This window comes from Pongo abelii, chromosome 19 (assembly GCF_028885655.2).
Source record: "Pongo abelii isolate AG06213 chromosome 19, NHGRI_mPonAbe1-v2.0_pri, whole genome shotgun sequence".
In the NCBI taxonomy this organism is placed as follows: Eukaryota; Metazoa; Chordata; class Mammalia; order Primates; family Hominidae; genus Pongo; species Pongo abelii.
In genome coordinates, this window is record NC_072004.2 from 72,526,956 (window position 1) to 72,551,466 (window position 24,511).

The 24,511-nt window shown below is 42.1% G+C and overlaps 1 protein-coding gene across 6 annotated transcripts in view; it reads right to left on the minus strand.

Annotated features, from left to right (window-relative positions):
• Positions 1 to 24,511, minus strand: part of STAT5B (signal transducer and activator of transcription 5B) — an 82,014-nt gene that overhangs the window by 52,987 nt on the left and 4,516 nt on the right. For 2 of the 6 annotated variants that reach the window (XM_054546430.2, XM_002827519.5), the window contains exon 1: positions 21,897 to 22,043. The exons of 1 other annotated variant lie outside the window; for it this stretch is intronic. The gene's annotated coding sequence lies outside the window, so the exon portion shown is untranslated. Of the gene's footprint in view, positions 1 to 580; positions 602 to 4,663; positions 4,772 to 21,896; positions 22,047 to 24,511 lie in introns of those variants that run through there. 3 more of the 6 variants (XM_054546429.2, XM_054546427.2, XM_054546428.2) reach the window with 3 other exon arrangements.

Genomic DNA, 24,511 nt, shown 5'->3' on the forward strand with positions numbered 1-24,511 from the left:
GTCAACAATTCATTCATTCAGTTACCATGTATAGCCACTAACTACAATCCAGAAAGATTTATGATTGTGCCAAAACAAGATGATGAGGTTCTATACCCAGAATGTAGATTAATGTTAGAAGGATGACTCAGGACTTATGGCATCAGTCTGATAGACATTGAACCTCTTTCTTTCTTTCTTTTTCATCTCTGTGAGTTCTTCAACTACAGGACAGAATGCCAACTCAGGAAGATAATTCAGTAAACACAGCCACCTTTGACTACAGACTATTTTTTATCCAAGATGTATTTCCATGTAGCAAAGTAAATTTAGCAAATGAAAATATAGTCTTGACTTGCTATGGATGTCCCCTATCTCTGCCAAAAATGACAAGCTGCTTGCTCAGAAACTGTCACTAATTAGCAGCTGCTGCTGTAAAGAAAACCAAAGTAAGTGCCAATAAAAGCATATTGAACTCAAAGAGGGCCCTATGACAAGAAATGGGAAATGCAAGAATCTATTTGTGACTAGTAAACTTACATAAATACTAGCAATCTAAATTTGGGAGATGCAGGGGCAGGGCAATAATGGCAATACATACCCATTCATATTTAAACAGGAAGGACTGAAAGAGTCTCCTAACATCCTGAAAGTCAGAAATATCAAGGTATTGGTGTTGCTGAATTCCATCACAACCATTTCCAGCTTTCCAACATGAGCCAGTCTTGGTTTTGGATGATGATGATTATTTTTGGAGACAGGGTCTTGTTCTGTGGCCCAGACTGGAGAGCAGTGGCATGAACACAACTCATTGCAGTCTCTGACTCCTGGCCTCAAGTGATCTTGCCACCTTTGCTTCCCAAAGTGCTGGGATTACAGGCGTGAGTCACCGCGCCTGGCCTGGTTTTGGATAATTTCTCATTGTCAATACTTCTGTCTCTGGCACTTTAACACCTGCATTTGTAGACACTGTAAAAATAAATTTTAAAAATAACTTTCATATTCTATGGGCTTCGGCCTAAACTCTGATGGTTCCGAATCTACCTGTTGACCCTTCATGTTATAGGTTGAAACTATGAAGTCAAGCAGAAGTGATCTGCCCAACGTAAATGAGCACAGATACAGTGGTAGAAAATCACTTTACTAGCCCTATTTCAAGAGGCTCTAAAGGAGCCCACAACATCCCATCACTTTGGGATGCTGAGGCAGGAGGATCACTTGAGGCCAGGAGTTCAAGACCGGCCTGGGCAACACAGCAAGACTTCATCTCTACAAAATAAAAATTAAAAAATTAGCCAGGCATGGTGGTATGTACCTGTAATCCTAGCTACTCAGAAGGCTGAGGTGGGAGTATGGCTTGAGCCAGGGAGTTTGAGGCTACAGTGAGCCATGACTGCACCACTGCACTCTGTCTCTTAAAAAATAATAATAATAAAGTAGTCTACAGCCCAAGATCCTGCTTTAAAGCTAAATTCCATAGATTACTTTTCAAATCATTCTTCGAAGCTGTCCTGTCTTTGTTCCTACCAGTCAGAACTCCCAGTATATTTCTCTTTTTCCTCAACAAGTTACTTTCTGTCCTTAAAAAAAAAAAAAAAGAATATTTCCCCTTCATTTTGGTTCTCTTACTCTCTTTTTCTCTCTCCCTCCAGGTGAACTGCTAGAGAGCTATGACTGTTTCACCTATATTTGGACCCCTAGGGTCAGGCTGTGTCTTTAACAACTACTCAGAAAAATGAGAATGAAAAAGAAAAAAGGAAGAAAGAGAGAGAGGGAGGGACAAACTGGAAGGGAAGGGAAGGAAAAGTAGGGAGAAAGGAAGATGTAATGCGAATAGAAAATTTTTTAAAATGAAAAAAAAAAAAAAAGAAGGCCGGTGCGGTGGCCCATGCCAACACTTTGAGAGGCCTAGGCAGGCGGATCACGAGGTCAGGAGATTGAGATCATCCTGGCCAACATGGTGAAACCCCGTCTCTACAAAAAATACAAAAATTAGCTGGGCGTGGTGGCATGCGCCTGTAGTCCCAGCTACTCGGGAGGCTGAGGCAGGAGAACTGCTTGAACCCAGGAGGCAGAGATTGCAGGGAGCCGAGATCATGCCACTGCACTCTGGCCTGGCAACAGAGCGACACTCCGTCTAAAAAAAAAAAAAGGAGTTTCTTAACTGTCATTTCTTAATGACACGCAATCAGAACCTCCCCTGCAGCTGAGGTCCCCTGTGGAGAGTATGTCTCATTGTCTGTATAAACAATTACAACAATGTACCTGTAATTTTCCAGTTCATAATCAGGCTGTAAGAATGAGAACAATTTGTTTTATGAAACATGGAGAAAGACTAATCTTTGCTATTACTGTCAGTGCAGGTTTATCAGCAAGACTTGGAGTAGATAAGCCACAGGCATACAGATGAGGAATCACATTTTCAAAGCTTTAATAACTCCCTAGTGGTACGCAACAAGCTGCTGAATTAACCTGTCTTTGCATACTCATTGCATACGCATCACTGGCCAGGTCTAGGTACAAAGCAAAAACTAAACAATCAAAGGAAAGAAAAACTGTGAAGTCTCCAACCAAAAGAATCATGTTGAGAAAAGGAATAAACACAAAGGGGCAGATAGTGTATGATTCCACTGATAGGAGATGCCTGGAGTAGTCAAACTCATAGAGACAGAAAGAATGAATGGTGGTTGTCAGAGCCTGCGGGGCGGGGCAAATGGAGAGTTTTATTCTCATTACTGTTTAATGAATACAGGATTTTAGTTTAGGATGAAAAAATTCTGGAGATGGACCAGGTGCTGACGGTCACACAACAATGTGAATGTGCTTAATGCCACTGAACTGTACTTTAAAACAGTGAAAATGGCCGGGCACGGTGGCTCGCGCCTGTAATCCCAGCACTTTGGGAGGCCGAGGGCGGTTCACCTAAGGTCAGGAGTTCCAGACCACCCTGGTTAACATGGTGAAACCCCACCTCTACTAAAAATACCAAAATTAGCCAGGTATGGTGGCATGCACCTGTAATCCCAGCTACTTAGGAGCCTGAGGCAGGAGAATCGCTTCAATCCAGGAGGTGGATGTTGCAATGAGCTAACGCCACTGCACTCCAGCCTGGGTGACACAGAGAGACTCCATCTCAAAATAAAAGGTTAAAAATGGTAAATTTTATGATATATATGTGTAACTCCACAATCTTTAAAATGGGGTTAAAAAATGAGTTTTTGCCTAATAAACTCACATTTTTTCCATCTTTAATGCTGAAATCCAAAGGAAACAAAGAGATATTTGCTGTCTCCTCTCTCTTCTCCCCCATCCCCCCAACTTTTTTTGAGACAGCGTCTCACTCTGTGGCCCAGGCTGGTCTCTAACTCATGGGCTCAAGTGATCCTCCTGGCTCAGCCTCCCATAGTACTGGGATTATAGGCATGAGCCAGCCCCTTCTCTTTTCTTTCTTCCACAGTAAAAGGCACACTTTCAGTCCTTCTGGGGGTTGAAGCTCTCTGGATACACCTGCTACATTGAGATTAAAGGGGAATGCAGTAGTTTTTCCTTATCTGAGATTTTGTTTTCTATGGTTTCTGTTACCCACAGTACAGCATAGTAAGATACAGTATTTTAAGATAGACTACATTTGGCCAGGCGCAGTGGCTCACGCCTGTAATCCCAGCATTTTGGGAGGCTGAGGCGGGCAGATCACGAGGTTAGGAGATCAAGACCATCCTGGCTAACATGGTGAAACCCCATCTCTACTAAACAAAACACAAAAAATTAGCCGGGTGTGGTGGCAGGTGCCTGTAGTCCCAGCTACTGGGGAGGCTGAGGCAGGAGAATGGCGTGAACCCAGGAAGCAGAGCTTGCAGTGAGTGGAGATTGCGCCACTGTACTCCAGCCTGGGCGACACAGCGAGACTCTGTCTCAAAAAAAAAAAAAAAAAAAAAAAAGACTACATACTTGTTCTATTTTATTATCATTGTTCTTAATCTCTTACTGTGCCTAATTTATAAATTGAACTTTATCAGAATTATATATGCATAGGAAAAAACTATATATATATATAGGGTTCAGTATTACCTGAGGTTTCAGGCATCCCTTGGGGATAAGGCAGGACTACTATACTTATTTAACAGATACTTATTGAGTAACTATTACATGTCGGGCTCTGTTCTAGGTACTAAGAATGTGGCAGTGAACAAAACAGACATGCTTTATGGAACTTAGATTCTGGTATGTAATATTAAATACTTTAAAGTTTAAATAAATAATTGTGCCCCTGCTATACTTTCTAGCTTTTGTTTTTATTCTTCTTCTATTTCTGTTGGGGGAAAACAGATACCACCTGACAATTGAATCTTACAGGTCAATGACAAAGTCTGTGCATTCAAACCAGTATCTGGAAAAAAGTTTTAAAAGCATCTCCACAACATCAGACTAACAGGGGGATTACTGGCTTTTGTGAAGTCTTGGTGATGCAAAAGCAATTTCTGATAAAACCAGAACATCTGTTCATCTCTGCTGAAAGCCGATCATCTTTATGGAGCTATTGTATGTGCAAAACAAATCGGGTCCAATCAAGGATTCCACAGTTAAGATCATTTCAGTGTGGCATTATTCCAGCTTTGGTCCAGGACATACAGTTTTATTTAGAGGACAACTTTCATGATTGCCACAATCAAATCAAATCCTTTACCTTTCAAAGATGATTTGCAGATTCAATCTTCACAAAGCACTAAAAATATAGAGCCTGGAGTTAAAAATTCACAATGGGACCACACACAAATAGCTGTACAGCGTGGTAGATGGCTAGCCAATGTTTACTTTCTTCTTTTTCCTATAGAATAAAATATAGGTCAAATTCCACTAAAACAACAAATACCATCACAGTGAAAACCTAGGTATAACAAAAATATTTTGAAACACTTAAAAATGTCCACGTGTTTCTTAATTCAACACAATACTTTTATAGAATCAATATAATGAATTTTATGAGAGTGCTGAATCCTAACACTAGACAACCAGGGAATTATAATGAATTTTAAATCAAAAGAATGACTCCTTAGAGCATAACAACTTTGTGTCCGCTCTTTAATTTTCGTCTTTAGGGACATATTTTAAATATTTCAAAATAGGCTGTCACAGTATATTTGGAAGAAAGAAATTTGTTTCCCTTTATGGAAATCATCCTCAAATTTATTGAGGAATAATTTTACATTCAATAAATTACATCAGGATGTTTTCAATGTTATAATGAACCTACTTTTGGCAACGTAGTAAAATAAAGGGGTCCCTAAAGCCCACCCATTAGTAAAAGTTATTGAATATTTTATTTAACATTAAAAGGTCAACTAATTTGGCTTAGATGTCAGGCAATATCCAAAGAATCACAGAAGTTCTAGCCATTTCTTCAAAGGTTCCTTCTGAAATCAGGTATCCTTTAAAAAGACCATTAAGGCTGGGCATGGTGGCTCATGCCTGTAATCCCAGCACTTTGGGAGGCTGAAGCGGAAGGATCACCTGAGGTCAGGAGTTCGAGACCAGCCTGAGGAACACGGTGAAACCCCGTCTCTACTAAAAATACAAAAATTAGCTGGGCATGGTGGAACGTGCCTGTAATCCCAGCTATTTGGGAGGCTGAGGCACGAGAATCACTTGAACCCGGGAGACGGAGGTTACAGTGATCTGAGATCACGCCATTGCACTCCAGCCTGGGTGACAGAGCGAGATTCTGTCTCAAAACAAACAAACAAACAAACAAACACCATTAAGATAAACTAAGTAGGAAGTGGCACTACCTAGATTCCAGAATCTCTACAAGTCTCCCTTCTGAAACTCCGTTTGTTCAGTATTCCTCACACGGTGGTGTTACCAGTCATGGTGGGAACTTGGCAGTTTGGGGAGGCTACCGCCTCACCTAGGGGGAACTAAAAATGATTCCCCTCCCTTAAGTATCTCCTAAGACTACAGCAAAACTGGGGGGAACTCTCTTTTAAAAGGAAAAATTTCATCTGTAACTCGATCCCCAATTTCAAGCATCAACTTGATGTATTTCATAAAAATGAAGAGTAGCTAAGACCAAAAGGTGAATATGATTCTTTTCTAGACAAATTCAGTTTCAAAAATAAACAACACTCTGAAACAAAACAAAAATAACAAAACACCCTGCCTAAAAGTGATTTGACAGTTGAGGTATACCTAAAACAGGGTGGGCTGTTTATTTTTATTCAGAATTTTGTGTTCAGAGATAGGATCTCACTATGTTGCCCAGGCTGACTTGAAACTCTTGGGCTCAAGTGATCCTCCCACCTTGGCCTCCCAAAGTGTTGGGATTACAGGCATGAGCCACTGCACCTGGCCAGAGAGGGCTTTTCTACTCCCAAGAAATGAGAGGTCCTCTGAAAGCAGGAGCTTCAAGGATATGGGTAATGCTTCAGCCATGCAAGGATGCAGCAGTTTTCAAACAAGAGGGTGCATCTGTGGATGTCTGGGTGTGTCTTGGGGGTGATGGTCTGGTAGGAAGCTTTAAGGGCATCACTTTCGTTGGGTAAGAGACACTTTTGTGCTGGGCGTGGTGGCTCATGCCTGTAATCCTAGCAGTTTGGAAGGCCGAGGTGGGTGGATCACCCGAGGTCAGGAGTTTGAGACCAGCCTGGCCAACAGCGAAACTCTGTATCTACTAAAAATACAAAAATTAGCCGGGTGTGGTGGCAGGTGTCTGTAATCCCAGCTACTTGGGAGGCTGAGGCAGGAGAATTGCTTGAACCTATTGGTGGAGGCTGCAGTGAGCCAAGATCATGTCACTTCACTCGGCAAAATAGCGAGATTCTGTCTCAAAAAAAACAAAAAAGAAAGACACTTTTATTTCCTACAGAGCAGTGGCTTCAGTTCCCACAGGGCAAGAGACCCTATTTGTTTTGTTTTATTTTAAGTTCCAGGATACATGTGCAGGATGTGCAGATTTGTTACACAGGTAAACATGTGCCATGGTGGTTTGCTGCACCAAGCGACCCTATTTGTATTTGTTGATTGTAAGCCAGATGTTATAAAGCAGGAGACAGCCTATATTTCATTTCCCTTCGTTAGAAGGCCTATAACCACACTGTCTATTATGGTAGCCTCTAGCAGCATGTGCTAAGCACTTGAAATGTAGCTAGTGCGACTGGGGAACTGAATGCAAATTTTATCTCATTTTAATTAACTTAAATGTAAACCTGGAAACTGGTGTTCAATTTAATACTTGGAAAACCTTTCAGTACGTTTGGAACACCTTGAGTATGTGAATCTACTTTATCAACGGAAAGTTTTATGAAATCTGAACACAGTTCATGCATTTCTGGTGAAAATTTGGTGGCTAAATTGAGAGATTTTATAACTGTAAGATACACACCAGATTTTGAAGCATTCGTACAAAAAAAGGAATGTAAAATATCCCAGTGTTTTTGTGGGTTTTTGGGTTGGTTGGTTTGTTTTTTTTTGAGACAGAGTCTCACTCTGTTGCCCAGGCTGGAATGCAGTAGCACGAACATGACTCACTGCAGCCTTAACCTCCTCGGCTCAAGTGATCCTCCCACCTTGGCCTCCCAAGTAGCTGGGACTACAGGTGCACATCACCATGCCCAGCTAATTTTTTTTTTTGTTAGAGACTGGGTCTCACTATGTTGCCCAGGCTGGTCTCGAACTCCTGGACTCAAGTGATCCTCCTGCTTTGGCTCCCCAAAGTGGCCCAAAATACCTCATTAATCAATAATTTTTATACTGATCACATGTTGAAATGATAATTTTTATATATTAAAGTAAGTATATTGTTAAAATTAATTTTATTTTTACTTTTTATTGTGATACAGACTAAGAAAATTACAATTGGAGCTCACATTACATTTGCATTGAACAGTGCTCGTCTATAACATAAATATTCCACATACTGTACACAATTATTGCTTAGTTTCCTAGTTTATATGTCTTACCTTTTTTTTTTTTTTTTCTTGAGACGGAGTCTCATTTTGTCACCGAGGCTGAAGTGCAGTGGTGCAATCTCAGCTCACTGCAACATCTGCCTCCTGTGTTCAAGTGATTCTCCTGCCTCAGCCTCCTGAGACTACAGACATGCGCCAGCACGCCCAGCTAATTTTTGTATTTTTAGTAGAGACAGGGTCTCACCAAGTGAGCCAGGCTGGTCTCAACCTCCTGACTCAAGTGGTCCGCCCACCTCGGCCTCCCAAAGTGCTAGGATTACAGGCATAACCCACCATGTATGGCCAGAAAACATAATTTTGAATTAAACAAGATTATCAAGTTTTTAGGAAGCAGAGGAGGTAAGAGGTGATAAGCAAAAAAGAACCAAAAAGAAGAGAATGATTTATTTATGTAGGCATATTGAACAATATATGTTTATAGTTTTATCTTTAATACAGAAAAACACTTATTTACTTCATGCATTTTAATTAACTACTTTATGGATTTAGGTTTTAAAAGCACTAAAAAGTACTACGTGATTTTTAAAAATGTTTCAGTATTCCCCAAACTGGCTTAAAATAAAATTCTGTTATAGCAATTTCACTATAATAAATTACAATGCACAATCAAGTTAAGATAGATTTTTTATTTTTATTTATTTATTTTTGAGACAGGGTCTCACTCTGTCACCCAGGCTGGAGTGCAGTGGTGCAATCTCAGCTCACTGTAACCTCTGCTTCCTGGGCTCAAGCCACCCTCCCACCTCAGGCTCCCAAGTAGCTGGGACTACAGGCACGCAGCACCACGTCTAGCTAATTTTTGTATTTTTATAGAGATGAGGTTTCACCACGTTGCCCAGGCTACTTTTGAACCCCTGGGCTCAAGCGACGAGCCCACCTCAGCCTTCCAAAGTGCTGGGATTAAAGGCATGGGCCACCATGCCCAGCCAGATTTTTTTTTAATATAAAAATAAAGATGGGATCTCATTATGTTGTCCAGGCTAGTCTCGAACTCCCAGCCTCAAGCAATCCTTCCCCCACGGCCTCCCAAAGTGCTAGGATTACAAGTATGAGTCATCTCACCTGGCCTAAAATAGATTTTTACTTAATTAAATTTTACATGAAATAAGTAAGTCTACTGGGCTCAAAAATGTCTATTTTTAAGGCTGTAATTTTATTTTAATTCTCTTAAAATATCAACTCATAATTTACTTTCATTCCTCTTCTTTAAACTCTGTCAAGTGTTAAAATTCTTTTATTTTTATTTTGAGACAGGGTCTTTCTCTGTCACCCAGGCTAGAGTACAGTGGAGCGATCACAGCTCACTGTATCCTCCACCTCCCAGGCTCAAGCAATCCTCCGACCTCAGCCTCCTGAGTAGCTGGACTATAGGCGTACACCAGCACCCCGTGCTAATATTTTTATTTTTTGTAGAGATGGGGTCTTGCTATGTTGTCCATGCAGGAAAATTCTTTTAAACACTAATTCTAGTTACAAAGAAACTATTTAATGTAAATTTAATTAAGGCAGAACATAAATCTCTGGTATTAGCAATGACTTATGACTTATACCCAAGAGAAAATATCTTTCACTAGAGATTTCCTTTACCAGATATTCCCAAATAAGTACCATAATAAAGATTTAGAGAAGTTATTAAGTGTGACTAATGGAATTATAAGAAAAAGAAATCCATAGCCTAGCAGCCTTCATAGGTATCACCATGAAGGGGAAAAGCCAATGCAGAAAATATATTGAAATAATACAAAGTTCAAGGTTAAAACAAACTCGACCTTTTTTTTCAAAACATCTTCAATATGAAATGAATAACTTAGCAGAGCATGTGTGTGTGTGTGTATATATGTGTGTATATATGTATATATATATAAAACCAAAAACAACAAATTTTTTTTTTTTTAAAGAGAGACAGGGTCTCTCTCCATTGCCCGGGCTTGGGAGTGCAATGGCACCATTATAGCTCACTGCAGCCTCCACTTCCCAGGTTCAAGCAATCCTTTCGCCTCTGTCTCCCTAACAATTTATTATATTATATAACAATATAATTATCCATAAGCTTCTGTGTAAAAATATACAGGCTACCACGAAGCATAGGAAATAACACAGTCCTGAAGTTCAAATTATTTAAACTCTAAAAATGTTAAATGAAATTATGATGATTTAAACATAGTTCTACAAAAGATGTCAAAAAACAGGATACTATACAAATAACAAAAACATCACAAACTCCTTTTTCTGCTTCTAAAAAGAAAACACTGATAACAAAAAACAAATTCCACATTCTAAGACAAATCAATACACACAGCCATTTTAAAGATAACTTTTTTCCTGATTACAAAAGGATTCCCTGTATTATCATCTGTTTTTTTGTTTGTTTTTATTTGTCGTTTTTGAGACAAGGTCTCACTCTGTCACCCAGGATGAATGCAGTGACTCAATCACAGCTCATTGCAGCCTCGAACTCCCAGGCTCAAGTGATCCTCCTACCTCATCTTCCCAAGTAGCTGAGACCACAGGCATGTGCCACCAGGCCCAGCTAATTTTTTAATTTTTTGTAGAGATGGGGTCTTGCTATGTTGCCCAGGCTGATCTTGAACTCCTGGACTCAAGTGATCCTCCCACCTCAGCCTCCCAAAGTGCTGGAAATATAGGCATGAGCCACTGTGCCCAGCCATAATCTGTTTATTATAGAAAAATGGAAAGATACTAGAAAGCATGCGCACGCACACGCACACACACACACACACACACACACACACACACACGGAACTCCACGACCCAGAAGAAATCTTTTTTCAGTGCCTGTTCTTTTTTCCAGGCCCAATTGTATATGATTGTTTGTAATTTCATTTTTCATTTAGTAATATATAGCGAATTTTGTGTAGGTCATTAAATATTGTTTTATAACATAACTTAAATAGCTGGACAGTATTCCATTGGACAGCTATACACAGGTGTAATAAATGATTTAGTTTATTAAACCTCTAATGGAAACACCAAGATTTTTCCAATTTATTGCTATTTTAAGTAACACTCCTTTTGTACAAATCTTTAAACATATTTCAGATGTTCTAGAATGAAATTCACCTAAATGAAACTGCTAAGTCAAAGGGTATGTACTCTTCTTTTTTTTTTTTTTTTTTTTGAGACGAAGTCTCGCTCTGTCACCAGGCTGGGGTGCAGTAGTGTGATCTTGGCTCACGGCAACCTCTGACTCCCTGCCTCAGCTTCCCAAGTAGCTGGGATTACAGGCACGTGCCACCATGCCCAGCTAATTTTTGTATTTTTAGTAGAGACGGGGTTTCACCATGTTGGCCAGGATGGTCTTGAACTCCTGACCTCGTGATCCGCCTGCCTCAGCTTCCCAAAGTGCTGGGATTACAGGCATGAGCTCCCAAGCCCAGCTTGAGTATGCACTCTTTTAAGGCTCTCAATACATGTATCAAACTGCCATTCCGAAAAAGCACCCATTTACATTTCAACCAATGAGTATGAAAGTGCCAGTTCCCCACATTCCCAAGCAACACTGCTCTTATTTTTCAATATTTTTAGTCTTCATAAATCTGTTAACTGAAAAAACTTGTCATTTTTATTTGCATTTCTTGATTTCCAGTATGGGTGAACACAGTTTCATATGATTATTGGCTATTTGTAGTTCTTCTTTTGTTCATTTTCTATTATGGGAATCATCTTTTTCTTACTACTTATATAAATTACTTATATATTACGAATATTTACCCATAATGCTTTGTCATATATATTAGAAATATTTTTCTTATTTTGTCACTTAGCTTTGGTTTCTGGCATTTTTTGGCATAAAGAAGTTTTAAATATTTATGTATATATATAAAAAGATGTATGTATATCTATAAGATGTATCTTCTTTTATTAGTTATTTATTAAAGTCACTTATATCCTGTTCAAATTTACCAATAAAACTGGAATATAATGTTAAGTTCTGTGCAAACTAGACCTCTTCACATTTGGGTAATAAAAATTCAAAACTAGCCAGGCTCAGTGGCTCACACCTGCAGTCCCATCTACTCTGGAGGCTGAGGTGGGAGGATCACTTGAGCTCAGGACTTTGAGACCAGCCTGGGCAACATAGTGAGACCCCACTCTTTAAAAAATAATAATAATAAATTAAAATAATAAAATTCAAAACCATAAATTTTGAAAATATCACATTTTTGGACAAAATTTTTAATGTGTGTCTAAAGTAATAAGTTTTCTTACTTAAGGACCCATTCCTGGCACACTTCACTCATCCTGGGCAACAGAGCAAGACACTGTCTCAAAAAATAAAAAATAAAAAAGAACTCATTCCCTTAAAATTATATGCTTTTTGGCCCGATGCAGTGACTCATTCCTGTAATCCCAATACTGTGGGAGGTTGAGGTGGGAGGTGTGGAGGTGGAGGTGGGAGGGATCGCCTGGAGACATAGCAAGACCCCTGTCTCTTTTTTTTTAACTATATGCATTTTTCTGGTATTGCAAAGTCAAGGGATCTTGCTTCATCACCAACTCAGCATGTGAATTGTAGCCATGCCACTCAGAAAGCCAAATATTTTCTATTTTGTTTTGATACCTTCAACATGAGGAGAAAGGCCAATCTCTTCATATATTACAACGCAATTAGTGTTTTCACTTGATATTTAAACTCACTGCAAGATAAACTCATTTGTAAAACATGACTACACTCAGGGTTTCCATATATGTAGTCAGGCACCACATAATGACGTTTCAGTCAATGACAGACCACATATGTGACTGTGGTCCCATAAGATAATAAAACGTAGCTGAAAAATTCCTATCCTCTAGTGACGCTGTAGCCATCATAATGTTGTAATGCAATGCATGATTCACATGTTTGTAGCAATGCTGGTGTAAACAAACCCACTGCACTGCCAGTCATGTGAAAGTCTAGCACATACAATTGCGTGCAGTACATAATACTTGATAATGATAATAAATGCCTATGTTACTGGTTTATGTATTTACCATACTTTTTATCATTATTTTAGAGCGTACTCCTTCTACTTATAAAAAAAAGTTAACTGTAAAACAGCCTCAGGCAGGTCCTTCAGGAGGCTTTGTTATCATAGGAGATGACAACTCCATATGTGTTACTGCCCCTGAAGACCTTTCAGTGGAACAAGATGTGGAGGTGCAAGACAGTGATACTGATGACCCTGATCCTGTGTAGGCCTAGACTAATGTGTGTGTTTATGTCTTCACTTTTAAGAAAAAGTTTTTAAAGTTTTGAAAAGTTAAAAATTTTTTTTAAAGAGAAAAAGTAAAAGAATAAAAACATAAAGAAAATATTGTTGTACAGCTGTACAGGTTTATGTGTTAAGCTAAGTGTTATTACAAAAGAGTTTAAAAGCGTAAAAAGTAAACAGTTGGCCAGGCACGGTGGCTCACACCTATAATCCAAGCACTTTCGGAGGTCGAGGTGGGTGGATCACCAGAGATCAGAAGTTTGAGACCAGCCTGGCCAACATGGTGAAACCCCGTCTCTACCAAAAATACAAAAATTAGGTGGGCATGGTGGTGCACGCCTGTAATCCCAGCTATTTGGGAGGCTGAGGAAGGAGAATCGCTTGAACCGGGAGGTAGAGGTTGCAGTGATCCGAGATCACGCCACTGCACTCCAGCCTGTGCCACAGGAGCGAGACTCCATCTCAAAAAAAAAAAAAGTAAAAAGTTTACAAAGTAAAAGTATTACAGTAGGCTAAGGTTAATTTTTATTATTGAAGAAAGAAACAATTTTCAAAATACATTTAGTGTAGCCTAACCAGACAGTATTTTTAAAATCTACAGTAATGTACAGTAATGTCCCAGGCCTTCACATTGACTCACCATTCACCCACTGAGTTGCCCAGAGCAACTTCCAGTCCTGCAAGCTCCATTCCTGGTAAGTACCCTATACAGATGTACCATTTTTTATCCTTTATACCATGTTTTTACCGTAACTTTTCTATATTTCGATATGTTTAGATACACAATACTTACCCTTGTGTTACAATTGCCTACAGTACTCAATACAGTAACGTGTTATACAGGTTTGTAGTCTAGGAGCAATAGGCTTTATCATACAGCCTAGGTGTGCAGTAGGGCTTACCATCTACGTTTGTGTAAGTACACTCTATGATGGTACCACAATGACAAAATCGCCTAATGCATTTCTTAGAAGTTTGTCACCATGCATCATTAAGTGACACACGACTATAGTTACGTAACAATAACCAAAGAAAAATACAAAAAGAGGGACTATTTACATTGTATCCTTACATATTAAACCTTCCATACCTTTGAGATAAGAATCTAGTAACCAGTTCTCACTATACATAGCTTTCCCTCACTTTCTATCAGAAATGAGATAGGAGTCCCACCTTCCTGGCATCAGAAACAGATCACCAATCCTGCAAACAAATTCACAGGGTGAACTGTTTCATTTTTAAAGAGCTGTAGATTTCTGTAGATCTCTAATTTGCTACTTTTCCTAAACTAAAAGATGACCAAAAGATTTTTAGAAACATTAAGCAAAAAAACAGAATTAGCATTATTTCTAACAAAACATTTTACCTATTTAAATATACTGTAGAATGAATGCTATATTACAAAGCCAATGAATTCCAATTTTTAGTACTTTAAGAGATTAAGTGTTCAAGTTTCTTTTTATATAGGCTACAATGACATGTACGAATGTAGCTTAACATTTAGCCCAGGTTAGATTTTTTAAAATCCCACTCCTCCAAAACTAGTGACTTGCCACCAGCTATAGACTCTGAATTTATTTATTTAATTTATTTTTTGAGATGGAGTCTCGCTCTGTCTCCCAGGCTGGAGCACAGTAGCGTGATCTCGGCTCACTGTAACCTCTGCCTCCTGGGTTCAAGCCATTCTTCTGCCTCAGCCTCCCAAGTAGCTGGGATTACAGGCGTGCACCACCACACCTGGCTAATTTCTGTATTTTTAGTAGAGACGGGGTTTCACCATGTTGGACAGGCTGGTCTCCAACTCCTGACCTCACGTGATCCACCTGCCTCGGCCTCCCAAAGTGTTAGGATTACAGGCGTGAGCCACTGGGCCCGACCTAGGATCTGAATTTTAGACAACAAAAAATAGTTTCTCACAAACTTTTTAACTTACTCTCACCTAAAGGCTGGAAAACCCCAGTGAAGGCTTTTAAAACTCATCAGACATAGAAAAAAAGAAACAGCTTTAATTGTAGGATCTCACTGACACAAACATAAGGAAATTCTGAGTTATAGATACCTCACATTAAGCTTTTTCCACTGACATTGTAACTTCTGCCAACATTCAAAGAAAATTCAACCCTGGTCAAAGGTGACAGTTGACAATCCTGGAAGCTAACATCCTCTGTTTATTTGAACAAGTTTATACTCTGCACAGGGAATTGAAGTTCTTCTTGTCTGTGACTTGATCTTCCAAAGTTAAAGCACTATGCTTTAGGGTTGTGAATTCTGTTTCCAAGACTTAACTTCACAATCCACTCCCAAGGAAAAGTGCTGAGAGAAAGTAAGCATCATAAATGAAAAAAAAAAAAAATCTGAGACTATTTTCTAATGGCCTTTGCAGAGCTCTAGACATACAATAGTTCAGTTGCCTTAAAAATTCGCCCAAATAGGCCGGGCGCGGTGGCTCACGCCTGTAATCCCAGCACTTAGGGAGGCCAAGGCGGGAGGATCACCTGAGGTCAGGAGTTCGAGACCAGCCTGGCCAACATGGCGAAACCCCGTCTCTACTAAAAATACAAAAATTAGCTGGGCATGGTGGCACACGCCTGTAGTCCTAGCTACTCAGGAGGCTGAGGCAGGAGAATCTCTTGAACCCAGGAGACAGAGGTTGCAGTGAGCCGAGATTGCGCCACTGCATTCCAGCCTGGGTGACAGAGCGAGGCTCTGTCTCAAAGAATAATAATAATAAATTAGCCCAAATAAGTAAAATTCTTAAATCTGTCTCAGAAACCATGACTGATGCTCTAAAAAGCTTTAATGCAACAAGAATAGGACAGAAATCCCCTCAAAATAAAGTTGTAAATAAAATGAGTGGGATTGTTGAGTTCTTAGTACAGACGTGCATGTCAACATGAACCCACTACACTGGCACAAATGATCCCTTTGTTTGTAAACAGAGGCCAAGGAGACAGCTTATAGCTCTTCTTCTATGATGTATACGGTAATGCTAGGGGAAGAAGAACAAAAGACAATTTATAATAAAAATTAAGACTTTCTCTGCTTTAATATAATTTCCACCAGAAGTATATACTTTAATTGGAAAAATATTTATCACCATCTTCATCAACATTTAAAATAATCCTAAACATATAAAAATATTTTCTATTCAAAAACCAACAAGACTCCATTTGGGAACACAAAGAAATACAAGCCTCAAAGAACAAAATGTCTTATAACAAAGTGGCAGTGGCCAGTTCGCTTTTGCTGTACACTAGTTAGGGATGCAGCCTCTGGAATCAGCCCCGCCAAGAACAGTAATGTGACCTTGGACAAATTACTTAACTTCTCTGTGGCCACTTCTTCATCTTCCATCTGGGAATAATACCCACTCCTCTGAGAACCATGAGTTAACACAAGGCCAGAGCTGAAAACAATGTCTGCCCAGCACAGTGTCAGTGAACGGTTAAGCATTAGGTAATATTTTTATTATCTTCACACTTGAAGGCATTGGAACATTTTCTCAAACTCTGGGTTTTGAACATAATTTGAAGGACTTGTTAATTGTCTGCTCACCTCTTGAAAGGTGGCATCATAATGATTAGATACATAATCAGAATATCTTCCCAGGTGAGCCATGGTAAGCAGAGCTCTAGCCCAGAATGATGAATAGTTATTTTTAATACAAACCATGGATGTGGCTGTTACTGGCAACTTCGGCCTGATTTCCCATATGCAAAGAAATCCCCTACCAGGGGAAAACAAGCAATGTTAGAAACCTGTTGGGTTTGTCCTGTTATCATTACAGGGTAAAGCCAAATTCACATTTAGTAGCCTGATGGGCATTAAAAATATTAGTCACCGAATTAATCCCAACAAATAACAATAATTGATTGGCTCATTGATGTATTTCCCCTTGTCTTCCCCAACCTTTCTCTAACTAGTCAGAAAGGAAAGTTTTCATATTTTCTGAGAATCTCATTACTGCTCTCAAACCATGCTCTATATCTTAGTATAATTTAAAAAATGAGTCAGCACAAGCACCTCAAAAAACTAGCATAGAATATGAAGCTATTTCTCCTCATATTAGAAAAGTGCAAAAATTTTTTAAAAGGTTATTCAGGGTACCAAAGGTAATAGAAGAATACATGAAGAGTGAATGTTGCAGTAGATTTTTCAAGCTAGCTTCCAAAAGTAGGTAGAAAAAGATAAATGTTCTTCATCAATCAATCAATACAGGTATTCATCATCTCAATGGTGTCATCCATGTGAAAATGGACATAGTTATTAAGAATAAACCCAAAGAAGAAACCATCTTGTATGTGACTAATTATAACTTCTCCTTTCTTGAATATTGGGGCAGCAGGGGAATAGGAAGTCAAGATACTCCAAGTATTAACTTCATTTGCAAATTGAATTGTACATAATTGTGCACCATGCTAATGCAATACTGCTTTTAGTAATGGGATCCAAATGAAAATTTAGAAAAGGCAAACTCCCCCTAAACTGCAAACACATCTGAATGTCAATTCAGTTAGGAGTCTATTTAGTTATTACACTTCTTAGAATAAAGCCAGTTAAAGGCCAGGAAAAGAACACTTGCTTTAATCACTGAAACAATCTACACATATTTCTCAAGGCTCCACTTAACTCATCCTGCAACATTTATATTAAAAGTGACCTATCACCTAAGTGATCCAGGAGAGTAAAGGAAGAGTTTTAAGGCTGAAGGTAATTCCTCCTGAGCTCTAATACCATACCCTAAATTTCACCTCGTTCTTAACTCTTTTCCATGACACTGTGTATGGCTTTTAAGCGAGTCCAGAAAAATGGCTATCATTACTACTTAATATAAACCATGGGGTTCTGTATCATGTAAACCCAGAGCAACTCCTCTTTGAAGCACCGACATTCAAGGCTCAACATAACATGTTTCAACTCTATCTTAGTGCTGTACATTTTCCAAGTACCTGCGAGAAACAGATAGCAGCACCTCCATTTTTCTGTTAATTGTGCTTTTGTTGCTGTTCTAAGACTCCTTCCAAGGCTGTTAAACTTTGAAGAGAGTTGGGAAAAGACAAGAACATCTTGCCTTCCCGATTGGGTATTCAGGCTTCACTCAGTAAAGCTGTCATGAAGTAGCGCAAAGGGTCAGAGACAAACCACATGGCATCTGATATTTGCCTGTATAAGTTTAAAATAAAAATGTGACACTACAAGAAGGTTAACATGTGGACCTAATTTTGAAAATACAAACAGGAAGCACCCCCACCCCAATATTACCATTTAAAAAAAAAGGAAACCAAACCTCAAAGATACCTTCCAAGGAAGTGATGGGTGTGACCCAAACTAACAAAAGTAATAAAACGTCATTTCAACTCTGAAACCATCAAAAGTGAGGGTCTCATTCAACCAACTAAAAATCTAACACCTGTAAATTACTCTTCTCTTTTGAGTAGTAAAAACAGCATAGATTTAGATGCGCAAAATCTTCTCCAAACTGACATAGGCTTTTCAGTAGCAGAGGATCATCATTAATAAAACACCCAATGTCAAGATTTTGCTTCAAATAAGGCCACTATAATTAAGAGTGAATACAATTTTAAAAAATATTTATCACTCTGATGCTTAGAACTTAAATTTAAGTACAAAAACTGTCTGATCAATGGAAACTAGATTGTCAAGTTTGACTTTCTTATTCCCAGAAATAAGCATAAAACTGTTGTGTTTCCAACACTGCAGGGGAAAAAAAAAACTGATTTTAGAAGAGTTCTATTCACAAAGCTCAGAATTAAAAACATTTTCTTCCTTTAAATACCACACGTTTGAGGACAGCGATAGTGTAGAGCTAACTTTGAAGCATTATTTTTATTAAGTTGCACAGTTAAAGTATTTTGATACTTTGACACTCTATAGTATCAAAATAAAAGGATATTCTTCTGAAGAGTCCAGTAACCTGGAATTGCCAGATAGCTTTTTAAAAGAATAAGTTTCAAATTATCAGAAAAATCATACAAACTAGGGTTATTTTGCTTCCTTTTGTAGGAATAATGCAGTAATCTACACTCTTAACAGAAAGGGAAAAAATGTGTCACAGATCGAATGTCCAGAAATCTGTGAATAACTTTATGAGATACAGACATGTTTGTAGGGCACGAAAATAGTTAGGCTTCCTTCGATTCCACCTGTAACCTGCATCTAATCTTGAGCATGTTATTTACCTATCTATAACGTCTTCCTTTTACAATAAGACTACCTGTGTCACCTACCTACATAACAAAAAGCCAAATAAACCACAACAAATGGATTCATAATATATAAGCCTAACAAAAATTACAGACAATTTGAATACTAACAATACTATGATTTGAAAAAACTCGACTTAAGTATCAAAAAGTAATAAACGGCAACTTTAGTCTTGATGTGGCTTTTACATATGTAAATGACATAAAAACAATCAAGAGAGGAAGAAAATGGAGATGAGATGAAAAGTCAGAGCAGGATAGGAAGTGTTGACCAAAATATTTATGTTGTAACACTCCAAACGATGATAGCACATTTTTCTCCTACTATCATACATATTATGAAGTACACACCTTAAATTTCTTAACACAATCCATATTAATATCCCGTGGGCAAAAAATACAAGCACTGAAAAGGTGAGAACTGATGAGAAGGTGGGATAGTTTACTTAGTTGGGTATACAGCAAAGATTTTGTGCAGAGTTTAGCTTCAAGTTATGCAATAAACAAACTGCTGGTGATAGAAATCAACTCTTTTTTTCTGACGGTTTGCTTTACAAAAAAAAAACAACAAAACTCTCCATTCCTTCCCTGTGTCTCAATCTGGAGCTTGAAATTTCATCTTCCAGAGGCTACAGTAGCAAACAAGTCATCTCCTAGATAACGCACTTACCTGACCCAAGGTGTGGTGTTGTTTGAATTAAACGTAACAGATACCACAAATTGTCACACAGGAAGTTTTTCTTAAAATCAGCAGCCCCTTCTCTTATTTAGCCATGTCCATTCTAACAACTGTGATCTTCCATGAGATGGAAACTGGTACCCAAATGAATAAACAGAACAACCCAAAGCCTTAAAATAAAATCAATCAGTAAGATTCTCCGCATTTGAAGTGATCAGAACCACTCCAATATTTACAGTGCTACAAAATGAAATTTTAAAACATGAAAGGCACACTCAATAAAATACATCCTCACCTAGGAACTGACAGGCAATGAACATAAAGCAATATAACATAAGCAAATGGACAATAACAGAATGTTGGGGAGAGAGGCACAGTTCTATTATCTTAATTGAACGATAACGAAATTATTTGAAATAATGTAGACCCAACAGCTGAAAGCTTATTATGGCCCAGGCGGCTATCCAACAGCTTTGGAAACCTAAGATCCAAGCAGACCATAAACACCACTTGAAGACTGAAAAAAATGACATAAGCCCAAGTATGATATTCGGTGTCACGCTGGCCCTTTCAAAGGGCATTCCCTGAGGACACTGCAGAGAAAATGTATGGAATTGCATCTAGGCAAAGATCTATATGCTGCATGATGCTTTGGGAAGAGCACGAATCTCAGAGTCCTTGAAGTTTCAATCCCTGGATACTCAACAAACAGCCATGTCACCTGAGCAGGCCACTTACTCCACCTATCTGGGCCTCAGTTTCCTCATTTGTACAATAAAAGAATGTGGCATCATCGCTGGGTTCCTTTCCAGCTCTAACATTCTTTGACCAACTTTTGGCACTATTTATTTGATAGAAGGTATGGCGGGATCACAGGGACCAAGAAGAAAAGAACTGACTCTGGCTCTTTGGCAAAGAGAGAATCGGTATCTCTTTTAGCCTTTAAAATTCTTGTGGTTTTAATTAATCCCGTCTTTCTAAAAGCTGGCACTTGTTTTTCTTCTTTGCCTTTTCCATCACTGCTGGCTACAAGTGTTTGCAACCGCCTCTTGCTCCGCGTGAGTTCTTTCCTCTTTGATCACCCCGACCATCTTGCCAGATTCCTTTAGCCTCAGACCAGCTTTTGTGATACAACTCCCCTTCCGACTCTCCATATCTATCCCCGACACCAGGAGCAGTTTTAACCCTTTATCCCTGACTAGAAAGAAAAACCACACTGCATCCCACGGCCACACGCACGAGCCCAGGCCTGGCGGGTCCTGATGTGGGATCCCGCCCCCCAGAGTCTTATCGAAACGTTCGTATTTGTTGTCTTGACTCCTTATAAGGCCCTGTTTCTTGAAGCTTTGCTAATACCCCCCACCGCACCAGGCACCCCCGCAGGCTCATCCCATCCCTGGAGTCCCGGGCACCTCTTTTGAAAGAAAGAAGTTAAAGCAAGGAAGACGGCTGGGGCTATTCGGAATTGCAACGTGAAGGTGTGAGGCGGCTGACAGCAGCCCCCTGAGCTCCTAGGGGGTCGGCGCGGGGTCCCCACACACCCACTCGGCACACGCGCACGCAGCCTTTAAAGCGCACGCCCCCCGCGGTGCCGCGGCGTTCGCAAGTACCCCTCGCGCGCCCCGCATTGCCGTCAGCCTCCCCGGCAGCCAGCCCGGACCCCCTCTCCCCGCGCGCGCCCCTCGCCCAGCGCGCAGCCACCGCGGCCCGGGAGCGATGGCGGCGGCGCGGCCCTGACGGGCGGCTGAGCGGCTGGAGCGCGGGCCCCGCCCGGGCTGGCTCCCCGGCCTGGCTCCCCCGGCCCCGGGCCCAGGGCTCGCCCCGCAGCTCCTACCTTGCTCGGCCCCTCGGGCGCCCGCGGCTGCTCCGGCCCCGCTGTCTGGCTTGCCCGCCCGCCCGCTCGCTCCCTCCCTCGGCCGGGCCGCCGCGCGGAGTTGCCTGCGCTGGGTCCCCGCCCGGGGTGACGGCTCCGGCCGCCGACTCTCCTCCCGCCGGGGCCCGCGGGGGCGCGCGCGCCGCTCACGCGCGGAGGCCCAGGGACGCGCGCCGCTGGCAGCCCGGAGCGCGCCCCGCTTCCTGGTTCCGCCCGGCGCGCGCTCGCCAGCCCTCTGTCCCTCGCGCCCCCTCCGCGGCCGCCCCTGAAGGACCCGGACCCCCTCGGCGAACCCGAGGTGGCAGCGCGCTCGGCGGGGCCGGTGCCGGCGCCGCGCGCACCCCCTTTCTGCGGCGGTGGGGTGTCTTCCCGGCTCGGCTCCCTAGCCGACCCCGCACCGCAAGCACATGCTGCTTTGTTTGGGTTGGGTCGACCACCACTAGCAGGGCTAGGGCGCACTGTCGTGGTCGTTTTGGTTGGCCCCCTCCGCGGCCCGCCCACCTCCCTCCCTGGGAGCCCAGGCCCGCGTTCCGGGTCCTCTCCCTCCGAGGCCGAGGTCAGAAGTCCACAGCGGCCCCGATCAATAATTATCCTGGGTTTGCCCCCGGGAGGGCGTCTCAGCCAGGGCTCCTGCCGCCTGCATGGGCACGGCAGGAGTTCACATTCGCCCAGGCCGAATTCACCTGTCTGTGTTCCAGGGTGAACCTACGGAGGACGGGGCGACTGGGGCCGGTTCCCTTCCTGGGAAAATCTGGCTGGCTCCCACCAGTCAGAGCTGCGGGAGGGACTGCTCTCTCCAAAGAAAGAATAAACAGGGTCATCTGTAGGATCCAGGGGAAGGGGGTCCCCCAGATCCTTTCCACGTGCTGAGGAGGGGGTTGCAGTGTGTGGGAAGCCAGCCTGAGTCACTCACTCTCCTTTCCTCTGCCTCGTCTCTCTCCCGGAGCTGGCCAGCGGTTTCCCTGGCAACCCTCCAAGGGCTAGCACTAAAGCAAGACATAGGAAAGCTCCAGAAGCCAAGCTGCAGGGGCCAAAAAAGAGCGAAGGACCCCTCCCGGCCCCACTCAGACACACAGAGCTCCCCTGTGTGTATGCAAAACGTTCATGTCCAGAGATGGCCCAGAACCGCAAGTTCTCCCATAGTCCTCCCTGGGCAGCTCTTTCCAGCGGCCTTCTCTTCACCTCCAGAATGACACCAGCCACAAAGGTCTCCAGCTGGTCAAAAAACCCTTCTCGCCTACCCAGGGCACTGCTCCAGTCCCACACTCTGGGCCAACACCTGACACAGTGCTTTGCACAGGGTAGGTTCAGGGAGCTTGGAGGCCACACTAACCCTAGGAAAGATGAGGCCAATTTCACCAGGTGGCCAAGGGAGGAATGACATTCCAGGTAGATGGAATGAAAGGGGCTAGTTCTTGGAGTTGAGAGGCCAGTGTAAGGGGAAAGGCCTGGCTGAAGCACTTTTTTGAGGCTTGGAGCAAGGAAGATGTGGGTAGATCTGAGACTTAAGAAACGAAGAAACAATGAGAAACAGATTCTACAGAAAGGAACCTCCTCCAGTCATAACAAAGGAAAGTGGCAGAGTACTGGGAGGTGTTGTGGAAGATGCTCAGCCTCCTCAAACACAACCCCCAGAGGGCTTGAGGTCGGGTACTGGGCTGGCCAAGGCACAAAAGATTTCTTGTTGGGCTGGAAGGAGGAGAAACTAGCTCAGCGGGAAGAGAGGACTGATAGTCATCATGGATGAGGATGAGAAGCCAGGCTTGACCCAGGGCCGCCCAGGACAGTGCCAATTCCACTCAGCTGCCTGGCTCTGTGTGCCCTCGCTCCTCTCTCCAGGCTCCTGGGCCTGGCCCTGCAATGAGGGCTGCAAAGGGTGGGCTCCTCCTGCCCACCTGACTGGCTGGGAAATGTGAACCTGGCACAGACTCTGCATCCTCTTCTCTTCGTCCAGAAATAAACCAGCCTACAAGCCTCTCCCCCAGGGCAGGCAGGCTGGGCAGCTGGGCAGAAGAGGCAGGACTCCCCTCCTACCCACCCTGTCCAGTCCCACACCCTTCCCCTCACGCTATTCCCAGAAACAGAGGACAGTCACTATGCCTCAGGCAGGATGGCCTTGTGTTCTCTTGGTGACTTCACTGTAAAGTGACTTCCCTGAAGAGTGGTGGATAGGGGACAGCAGCAGGAACGGGCTTCACCCAAGCTCCGGCAGCTCCTTCCCTTCCCCCAGATTTGCACAGAATTCCTCACCCTTTGCATATAAACACACACCCTCCCTAGGTCCTGCTCTGTCTTCTTGGACAAGAATGGGGGTGGCATTTCTACAGGGAGGTACCAGGGCCTGGCCTCAGAGGTGGGGTATACTCCGAGCATGGGCCCATGGCCCCACTTCTAGAAGCCTTCTCCGGTGGGGGCTGGAGTGCAGGTAGACTGTCCAAGCAGAGGCAAGGTGGGGGTGAAACAGGATGTTTAAGTGCTCCAGGGCTTCTCCCCTTTGCCGCAGGGTGAAAAGATACTTCCTAGAAAGCCTCCAGCTTTCTTAGGAAGGCCCTTCACCCCTACCCCACCTCCCCTCT